Here is a 7,500-nt window from a genome sequence, read left to right on the forward strand (position 1 = left end):
AGTTTCTAAGTGAATGAGCAAAAGAGCATACAGCACCTGGTATTCCCAGGCGGTCTCCCATCCAAGTACTAACCAGGCCCGACCCTGCTTAGCTTCCGAGATCAGACGAGATCGGGCGTTGCCAGGCTGGTATGGCCGTACGAAATAAGTTGACAACCATAGGCTACTTATCCATATACAGATTTAGCAATTGACAATGCAAGGTGGTCTCTCTCTCTCTCTCTCTCTCGTGTCAAAATGAAAACAGCTTCCAGCCCCTTTCATGAAGGACTACTTGTGCATATTGCAAGATTTCAGTTTCTAAGTGAATGAGCAAAAGAGCATACAGCACCTGGTATTCCCAGGCGGTCTCCCATCCAAGTACTAACCAGGCCCGACCCTGCTTAGCTTCCGAGATCAGACGAGATCGGGCATTGCCAGGCTGGTATGGCCGTACGAAATAAGTAGACAACCATAGGCTACTTATCCATATACAGATTTAGCAATTGACAATGCAAGGTAGTCTCTCTCTCTCTCTCGTGTCAAAATGAAAACAGCTTCCAGCCCCTTTCATGAAGGACTACTTGTGCATATTGCAAGATTTCAGTTTCTAAGTGAATGAGCAAAAGAGCATACAGCACCTGGTATTCCCAGGCGGTCTCCCATCCAAGTACTAACCAGGCCCGACCCTGCTTAGCTTCCGAGATCAGACGAGATCGGGCGTTGCCAGGCTGGTATGGCCGTACGAAATAAGTTGACAACCATAGGCTACTTATCCATATACAGATTTAGCAATTGACAATGCAAGGTGGTCTCTCTCTCTCTCTCTTGTGTCAAAATGAAAACAGCTTCCAGCCCATTTCATGAAGGACTACTTGTGCATATTGCAAGATTTCAGTTTCTAAGTGAATGAGCAAAGGAGCATACAGCACCTGGTATTCCCAGGCGGTCTCCCATCCAAGTACTAACCAGGCCCGACCCTGCTTAGCTTCCGAGATCAGACGAGATCGGGCGTTGCCAGGCTGGTATGGCCGTACGAAATAAGTTGACAACCATAGGCTACTTATCCATATACAGATTTAGCAATTGACAATGCAAGGTGGTCTCTCTCTCTCTCTCTCTCGTGTCAAAATGAAAACAGCTTCCAGCCCCTTTCATGAAGGACTACTTGTGCATATTGCAAGATTTCAGTTTCTAAGTGAATGAGCAAAAGAGCATACAGCACCTGGTATTCCCAGGCGGTCTCCCATCCAAGTACTAACCAGGCCCGACCCTGCTTAGCTTCCGAGATCAGACGAGATCGGGCGTTGCCAGGCTGGTATGGCCGTACGAAATAAGTTGACAACCATAGGCTACTTATCCATATACAGATTTAGCAATTGACAATGCAAGGTGGTCTCTCTCTCTCTCTCTCTCTCTCGTGTCAAAATGAAAACAGCTTCCAGCCCCTTTCATGAAGGACTACTTGTGCATATTGCAAGATTTCAGTTTCTAAGTGAATGAGCAAAAGAGCATACAGCACCTGGTATTCCCAGGCGGTCTCCCATCCAAGTACTAACCAGGCCCGACCCTGCTTAGCTTCCGAGATCAGACGAGATCGGGCGTTGCCAGGCTGGTATGGCCGTACGAAATAAGTTGACAACCATAGGCTACTTATCCATATACAGATTTAGCAATTGACAATGCAAGGTGGTCTCTCTCTCTCTCTCTTGTGTCAAAATGAAAACAGCTTCCAGCCCATTTCATGAAGGACTACTTGTGCATATTGCAAGATTTCAGTTTCTAAGTGAATGAGCAAAGGAGCATACAGCACCTGGTATTCCCAGGCGGTCTCCCATCCAAGTACTAACCAGGCCCGACCCTGCTTAGCTTCCGAGATCAGACGAGATCGGGCGTTGCCAGGCTGGTATGGCCGTACGAAATAAGTTGACAACCATAGGCTACTTATCCATATACAGATTTAGCAATTGACAATGCAAGGTGGTCTCTCTCTCTCTCTCTCTCGTGTCAAAATGAAAACAGCTTCCAGCCCCTTTCATGAAGGACTACTTGTGCATATTGCAAGATTTCAGTTTCTAAGTGAATGAGCAAAAGAGCATACAGCACCTGGTATTCCCAGGCGGTCTCCCATCCAAGTACTAACCAGGCCCGACCCTGCTTAGCTTCCGAGATCAGACGAGATCGGGCGTTGCCAGGCTGGTATGGCCGTACGAAATAAGTTGACAACCATAGGCTACTTATCCATATACAGATTTAGCAATTGACAATGCAAGGTGGTCTCTCTCTCTCTCTCTCTCTCTCGTGTCAAAATGAAAACAGCTTCCAGCCCCTTTCATGAAGGACTACTTGTGCATATTGCAAGATTTCAGTTTCTAAGTGAATGAGCAAAAGAGCATACAGCACCTGGTATTCCCAGGCGGTCTCCCATCCAAGTACTAACCAGGCCCAACCCTGCTTAGCTTCCGAGATCAGACGAGATCGGGCGTTGCCAGGCTGGTATGGCCGTACGAAATAAGTTGACAACCATAGGCTACTTATCCATATACAGATTTAGCAATTGACAATGCAAGGTGGTCTCTCTCTCTCTCTCTCTCTCTCTCTCTCGTGTCAAAATGAAAACAGCTTCCAGCCCCTTTCATGAAGGACTACTTGTGCATATTGCAAGATTTCAGTTTCTAAGTGAATGAGCAAAAGAGCATACAGCACCTGGTATTCCCAGGCGGTCTCCCATCCAAGTACTAACCAGGCCCGACCCTGCTTAGCTTCCGAGATCAGACGAGATCGGGCGTTGCCAGGCTGGTATGGCCGTACGAAATAAGTTGACAACCATAGGCTACTTATCCATATACAGATTTAGCAATTGACAATGCAAGGTGGTCTCTCTCTCTCTCTCTCTCTCTCGTGTCAAAATGAAAACAGCTTCCAGCCCCTTTCATGAAGGACTACTTGTGCATATTGCAAGATTTCAGTTTCTAAGTGAATGAGCAAAAGAGCATACAGCACCTGGTATTCCCAGGCGGTCTCCCATCCAAGTACTAACCAGGCCCGACCCTGCTTAGCTTCCGAGATCAGACGAGATCGGGCATTGCCAGGCTGGTATGGCCGTACAAAATAAGTTGACAACCATAGGCTACTTATCCATATACAGATTTAGCAATTGACAATGCAAGGTAGTCTCTCTCTCTCTCTCGTGTCAAAATGAAAACAGCTTCCAGCCCCTTTCATGAAGGACTACTTGTGCATATTGCAAGATTTCAGTTTCTAAGTGAATGAGCAAAAGAGCATACAGCACCTGGTATTCCCAGGCGGTCTCCCATCCAAGTACTAACCAGGCCCGACCCTGCTTAGCTTCCGAGATCAGACGAGATCGGGCGTTGCCAGGCTGGTATGGCCGTACGAAATAAGTTGACAACCATAGGCTACTTATCCATATACAGATTTAGCAATTGACAATGCAAGGTGGTCTCTCTCTCTCTCTTGTGTCAAAATGAAAACAGCTTCCAGCCCATTTCATGAAGGACTACTTGTGCATATTGCAAGATTTCAGTTTCTAAGTGAATGAGCAAAGGAGCATACAACACCTGGTATTCCCAGGCGGTCTCCCATCCAAGTACTAACCAGGCCCGACCCTGCTTAGCTTCCGAGATCAGACGAGATCGGGCGTTGCCAGGCTGGTATGGCCGTACGAAATAAGTTGAAGACCATAGGCTACTTATCCATATACAGATTTAGCAATTGACAATGCAAGGTGGTCTCTCTCTCTCTCTCTCTCGTGTCAAAATGAAAACAGCTTCCAGCCCCTTTCATGAAGGACTACTTGTGCATATTGCAAGATTTCAGTTTCTAAGTGAATGAGCAAAAGAGCATACAGCACCTGGTATTCCCAGGCGGTCTCCCATCCAAGTACTAACCAGGCCCGACCCTGCTTAGCTTCCGAGATCAGACGAGATCGGGCGTTGCCAGGCTGGTATGGCCGTACGAAATAAGTTGACAACCATAGGCTACTTATCCATATACAGATTTAGCAATTGACAATGCAAGGTGGTCTCTCTCTCTCTCTCTCTCTCTCTCTCTCGTGTCAAAATGAAAACAGCTTCCAGCCCCTTTCATGAAGGACTACTTGTGCATATTGCAAGATTTCAGTTTCTAAGTGAATGAGCAAAAGAGCATACAGCACCTGGTATTCCCAGGCGGTCTCCCATCCAAGTACTAACCAGGCCCAACCCTGCTTAGCTTCCGAGATCAGACGAGATCGGGCGTTGCCAGGCTGGTATGGCCGTACGAAATAAGTTGACAACCATAGGCTACTTATCCATATACAGATTTAGCAATTGACAATGCAAGGTGGTCTCTCTCTCTCTCTCTCTCTCGTGTCAAAATGAAAACAGCTTCCAGCCCCTTTCATGAAGGACTACTTGTGCATATTGCAAGATTTCAGTTTCTAAGTGAATGAGCAAAAGAGCATACAGCACCTGGTATTCCCAGGCGGTCTCCCATCCAAGTACTAACCAGGCCCGACCCTGCTTAGCTTCCGAGATCAGACGAGATCGGGCATTGCCAGGCTGGTATGGCCATACGAAATAAGTTGACAACCATAGGCTACTTATCCATATACAGATTTAGCAATTGACAATGCAAGGTGGTCTCTCTCTCTCTCTCTCTCTCTCGTGTCAAAATGAAAACAGCTTCCAGCCCCTTTCATGAAGGACTACTTGTGCATATTGCAAGATTTCAGTTTCTAAGTGAATGAGCAAAAGAGCATACAGCACCTGGTATTCCCAGGCGGTCTCCCATCCAAGTACTAACCAGGCCCGACCCTGCTTAGCTTCCGAGATCAGACGAGATCGGGCATTGCCAGGCTGGTATGGCCGTACGAAATAAGTTGACAACCATAGGCTACTTATCCATATACAGATTTAGCAATTGACAATGCAAGGTAGTCTCTCTCTCTCTCTCTCTCTCTCTCTCTCTCTCTCTCTCTCGTGTCAAAATGAAAACAGCTTCCAGCCCCTTTCATGAAGGACTACTTGTGCATATTGCAAGATTTCAGTTTCTAAGTGAATGAGCAAAAGAGCATACAGCACCTGGTATTCCCAGGCGGTCTCCCATCCAAGTACTAACCAGGCCCGACCATGCTTAGCTTCCGAGATCAGACGAGATCGGGCGTTGCCAGGCTGGTATAGCCGTACAAAATAAGTTGACAACCATAGGCTACTTATCCATATACAGATTTAGCAATTGACAATGCAAGGTGGTCTCTCTCTCTCTCTCTCTCTCTCGTGTCAAAATGAAAACAGCTTCCAGCCCCTTTCATGAAGGACTACTTGTGCATATTGCAAGATTTCAGTTTCTAAGTGAATGAGCAAAAGAGCATACAGCACCTGGTATTCCCAGGCGGTCTCCCATCCAAGTACTAACCAGGCCCGACCCTGCTTAGCTCCGAGATCAGACGAGATCGGGCGTTGCCAGGCTGGTATGGCCGTACGAAATAAGTTGACAACCATAGGCTACTTATCCATATACAGATTTAGCAATTGACAATGCAAGGTAGTCTCTCTCTCTCTCTCTCTCTCTCTCTCTCTCTCGTGTCAAAATGAAAACAGCTTCCAGCCCCTTTCATGAAGGACTACTTGTGCATATTGCAAGATTTCAGTTTCTAAGTGAATGAGCAAAAGAGCATACAGCACCTGGTATTCCCAGGCGGTCTCCCATCCAAGTACTAACCAGGCCCGACCCTGCTTAGCTTCCGAGATCAGACGAGATCGGGCGTTGCCAGGCTGGTATGGCCGTACGAAATAAGTTGACAACCATAGGCTACTTATCCATATACAGATTTAGCAATTGACAATGCAAGGTGGTCTCTCTCTCTCTCTCTCGTGTCAAAATGAAAACAGCTTCCAGCCCCTTTCATGAAGGACTACTTGTGCATATTGCAAGATTTCAGTTTCTAAGTGAATGAGCAAAAGAGCATACAGCACCTGGTATTCCCAGGCGGTCTCCCATCCAAGTACTAACCAGGCCCGACCCTGCTTAGCTTCCGAGATCAGACGAGATCGGGCGTTGCCAGGCTGGTATGGCCGTACTAAATAAGTTGACAACCATAGGCTACTTATCCATATACAGATTTAGCAATTGACAATGCAAGGTAGTCTCTCTCTCTCTCTCTCTCTCTCTCTCTCGTGTCAAAATGAAAACAGCTTCCAGCCCCTTTCATGAAGGACTACTTGTGCATATTGCAAGATGTCAGTTTCTAAGTGAATGAGCAAAAGAGCATACAGCACCTGGTATTCCCAGGCGGTCTCCCATCCAAGTACTAACCAGGCCCGACCCTGCTTAGCTTCCGAGATCAGACGAGATCGGGCGTTGCCAGGCTGGTATGGCCGTACGAAATAAGTTGACAACCATAGGCTACTTATCCATATACAGATTTAGCAATTGACAATGCAAGGTGGTCTCTCTCTCTCTCTCTCTCGTGTCAAAATGAAAACAGCTTCCAGCCCCTTTTATGAAGGACTACTTGTGCATATTGCAAGATTTCAGTTTCTAAGTGAATGAGCAAAAGAGCATACAGCACCTGGTATTCCCAGGCGGTCTCCCATCCAAGTACTAACCAGGCCCGACCCTGCTTAGCTTCCGAGATCAGACGAGATCGGGCGTTGCCAGGCTGGTATGGCCGTACGAAATAAGTTGACAACCATAGGCTACTTATCCATATACAGATTTAGCAATTGACAATGCAAGGTGGTCTCTCTCTCTCTCTCTTTCTCTCGTGTCAAAATGAAAACAGCTTCCAGCCCCTTTCATGAAGGACTACTTGTGCATATTGCAAGATTTCAGTTTCTAAGTGAATGAGCAAAAGAGCATACAGCACCTGGTATTCCCAGGCGGTCTCCCATCCAAGTACTAACCAGGCCCAACCCTGCTTAGCTTCCGAGATCAGACGAGATCAGGCGTTGCCAGGCTGGTATGGCCGTACGAAATAAGTTGACAACCATAGGCTTCTTATCCATATACAGATTTAGCAATTGACTATGCAAGGTGGTCTCTCTCTCTCTCTCTCGTGTCAAAATGAAAACAGCTTCCAGCCCCTTTCATGAAGGACTACTTGTGCATATTGCAAGATTTCAGTTTCTAAGTGAATGAGCAAAAGAGCATACAGCACCTGGTATACCCAGGCGGTCTCCCATCCAAGTACTAACCAGGCCCGACCCTGCTTAGCTTCCGAGATCAGACGAGATCGGGCGTTGCCAGGCTGGTATGGCCGTACGAAATAAGTTGACAACCATAGGCTACTTATCCATATACAGATTTAGCAATTGACAATGCAAGGTGGTCTCTCTCTCTCTCTCTCTCTCTCGTGTCAAAATGAAAACAGCTTCCAGCCCCTTTCATGAAGGACTACTTGTGCATATTGCAAGATTTCAGTTTCTAAGTGAATGAGCAAAAGAGCATACAGCACCTGGTATTCCCAGGCGGTCTCCCATCCAAGTACTAACCAGGCCCTAGCCTGCTTAGCTTCCG

At 46.9% G+C, this 7,500-nt stretch overlaps 24 non-coding genes and 2 pseudogenes across 24 annotated transcripts in view; all 26 read right to left on the reverse strand.

Moving 5' to 3' along the window:
* Positions 1 to 24: 24 nt before the first annotated feature.
* LOC146264157 (5S ribosomal RNA) lies at positions 25 to 143 on the reverse strand. Its single transcript, XR_014725812.1, has one exon. It is a non-coding gene; the product is annotated as a 5S ribosomal RNA (ribosomal RNA).
* Positions 144 to 319: 176 nt separating this feature from the next.
* Positions 320 to 438, reverse strand: LOC146264158 (5S ribosomal RNA). Its single transcript, XR_014728382.1, has one exon. It is a non-coding gene; the product is annotated as a 5S ribosomal RNA (ribosomal RNA).
* A 170-nt stretch (positions 439 to 608) lies between these two features.
* LOC146264159 (5S ribosomal RNA) lies at positions 609 to 727 on the reverse strand. Its single transcript, XR_014725813.1, has one exon. It is a non-coding gene; the product is annotated as a 5S ribosomal RNA (ribosomal RNA).
* A 172-nt stretch (positions 728 to 899) lies between these two features.
* Positions 900 to 1,018, reverse strand: LOC146264160 (5S ribosomal RNA). The gene has a single exon (XR_014725814.1). It is a non-coding gene; the product is annotated as a 5S ribosomal RNA (ribosomal RNA).
* Positions 1,019 to 1,192: 174 nt separating this feature from the next.
* On the reverse strand, positions 1,193 to 1,311 carry LOC146264161 (5S ribosomal RNA). Its single transcript, XR_014725815.1, has one exon. It is a non-coding gene; the product is annotated as a 5S ribosomal RNA (ribosomal RNA).
* A 178-nt stretch (positions 1,312 to 1,489) lies between these two features.
* LOC146264162 (5S ribosomal RNA) lies at positions 1,490 to 1,608 on the reverse strand. The gene has a single exon (XR_014725817.1). It is a non-coding gene; the product is annotated as a 5S ribosomal RNA (ribosomal RNA).
* A 172-nt stretch (positions 1,609 to 1,780) lies between these two features.
* LOC146264163 (5S ribosomal RNA) lies at positions 1,781 to 1,899 on the reverse strand. The gene has a single exon (XR_014725818.1). It is a non-coding gene; the product is annotated as a 5S ribosomal RNA (ribosomal RNA).
* Positions 1,900 to 2,073: 174 nt separating this feature from the next.
* LOC146264164 (5S ribosomal RNA) lies at positions 2,074 to 2,192 on the reverse strand. Its single transcript, XR_014725820.1, has one exon. It is a non-coding gene; the product is annotated as a 5S ribosomal RNA (ribosomal RNA).
* Positions 2,193 to 2,370: 178 nt separating this feature from the next.
* On the reverse strand, positions 2,371 to 2,489 carry LOC146264165 (5S ribosomal RNA). Its single transcript, XR_014726609.1, has one exon. It is a non-coding gene; the product is annotated as a 5S ribosomal RNA (ribosomal RNA).
* A 184-nt stretch (positions 2,490 to 2,673) lies between these two features.
* Positions 2,674 to 2,792, reverse strand: LOC146264166 (5S ribosomal RNA). Its single transcript, XR_014725821.1, has one exon. It is a non-coding gene; the product is annotated as a 5S ribosomal RNA (ribosomal RNA).
* A 178-nt stretch (positions 2,793 to 2,970) lies between these two features.
* Positions 2,971 to 3,089, reverse strand: LOC146264167 (5S ribosomal RNA). Its single transcript, XR_014729001.1, has one exon. It is a non-coding gene; the product is annotated as a 5S ribosomal RNA (ribosomal RNA).
* Positions 3,090 to 3,259: 170 nt separating this feature from the next.
* Positions 3,260 to 3,378, reverse strand: LOC146264168 (5S ribosomal RNA). The gene has a single exon (XR_014725822.1). It is a non-coding gene; the product is annotated as a 5S ribosomal RNA (ribosomal RNA).
* Positions 3,379 to 3,548: 170 nt separating this feature from the next.
* LOC146264169 (5S ribosomal RNA) lies at positions 3,549 to 3,667 on the reverse strand. Its single transcript, XR_014728456.1, has one exon. It is a non-coding gene; the product is annotated as a 5S ribosomal RNA (ribosomal RNA).
* Positions 3,668 to 3,841: 174 nt separating this feature from the next.
* LOC146264170 (5S ribosomal RNA) lies at positions 3,842 to 3,960 on the reverse strand. Its single transcript, XR_014725823.1, has one exon. It is a non-coding gene; the product is annotated as a 5S ribosomal RNA (ribosomal RNA).
* Positions 3,961 to 4,144: 184 nt separating this feature from the next.
* LOC146264171 (5S ribosomal RNA) lies at positions 4,145 to 4,263 on the reverse strand. The gene has a single exon (XR_014726620.1). It is a non-coding gene; the product is annotated as a 5S ribosomal RNA (ribosomal RNA).
* Positions 4,264 to 4,439: 176 nt separating this feature from the next.
* Positions 4,440 to 4,558, reverse strand: LOC146264172 (5S ribosomal RNA). Its single transcript, XR_014728932.1, has one exon. It is a non-coding gene; the product is annotated as a 5S ribosomal RNA (ribosomal RNA).
* Positions 4,559 to 4,736: 178 nt separating this feature from the next.
* LOC146264173 (5S ribosomal RNA) lies at positions 4,737 to 4,855 on the reverse strand. Its single transcript, XR_014728383.1, has one exon. It is a non-coding gene; the product is annotated as a 5S ribosomal RNA (ribosomal RNA).
* A 196-nt stretch (positions 4,856 to 5,051) lies between these two features.
* Positions 5,052 to 5,170, reverse strand: LOC146264174 (5S ribosomal RNA; annotated as a pseudogene).
* A 178-nt stretch (positions 5,171 to 5,348) lies between these two features.
* On the reverse strand, positions 5,349 to 5,466 carry LOC146264175 (5S ribosomal RNA; annotated as a pseudogene).
* A 188-nt stretch (positions 5,467 to 5,654) lies between these two features.
* LOC146264176 (5S ribosomal RNA) lies at positions 5,655 to 5,773 on the reverse strand. Its single transcript, XR_014725824.1, has one exon. It is a non-coding gene; the product is annotated as a 5S ribosomal RNA (ribosomal RNA).
* A 172-nt stretch (positions 5,774 to 5,945) lies between these two features.
* Positions 5,946 to 6,064, reverse strand: LOC146264177 (5S ribosomal RNA). The gene has a single exon (XR_014728854.1). It is a non-coding gene; the product is annotated as a 5S ribosomal RNA (ribosomal RNA).
* A 184-nt stretch (positions 6,065 to 6,248) lies between these two features.
* On the reverse strand, positions 6,249 to 6,367 carry LOC146264178 (5S ribosomal RNA). The gene has a single exon (XR_014725825.1). It is a non-coding gene; the product is annotated as a 5S ribosomal RNA (ribosomal RNA).
* Positions 6,368 to 6,541: 174 nt separating this feature from the next.
* On the reverse strand, positions 6,542 to 6,660 carry LOC146264179 (5S ribosomal RNA). The gene has a single exon (XR_014725826.1). It is a non-coding gene; the product is annotated as a 5S ribosomal RNA (ribosomal RNA).
* Positions 6,661 to 6,838: 178 nt separating this feature from the next.
* Positions 6,839 to 6,957, reverse strand: LOC146264180 (5S ribosomal RNA). The gene has a single exon (XR_014728331.1). It is a non-coding gene; the product is annotated as a 5S ribosomal RNA (ribosomal RNA).
* Positions 6,958 to 7,129: 172 nt separating this feature from the next.
* On the reverse strand, positions 7,130 to 7,248 carry LOC146264181 (5S ribosomal RNA). Its single transcript, XR_014729174.1, has one exon. It is a non-coding gene; the product is annotated as a 5S ribosomal RNA (ribosomal RNA).
* Positions 7,249 to 7,426: 178 nt separating this feature from the next.
* The window catches only part of LOC146264182 (5S ribosomal RNA), a 119-nt gene continuing 45 nt past the window's right edge, over positions 7,427 to 7,500 (reverse strand). Inside the window, exon 1 of the ribosomal RNA XR_014727144.1 lies at positions 7,427 to 7,500. This exon is cut by the window's right edge and continues 45 nt beyond it. This is a non-coding gene — a ribosomal RNA (5S ribosomal RNA).

The sequence above is a fragment of the Hypomesus nipponensis genome, chromosome 12 (genome assembly GCF_054491055.1).
Source record: "Hypomesus nipponensis isolate SF chromosome 12, ASM5449105v1, whole genome shotgun sequence".
NCBI lineage: Eukaryota > Metazoa > Chordata > Actinopteri > Osmeriformes > Osmeridae > Hypomesus > Hypomesus nipponensis.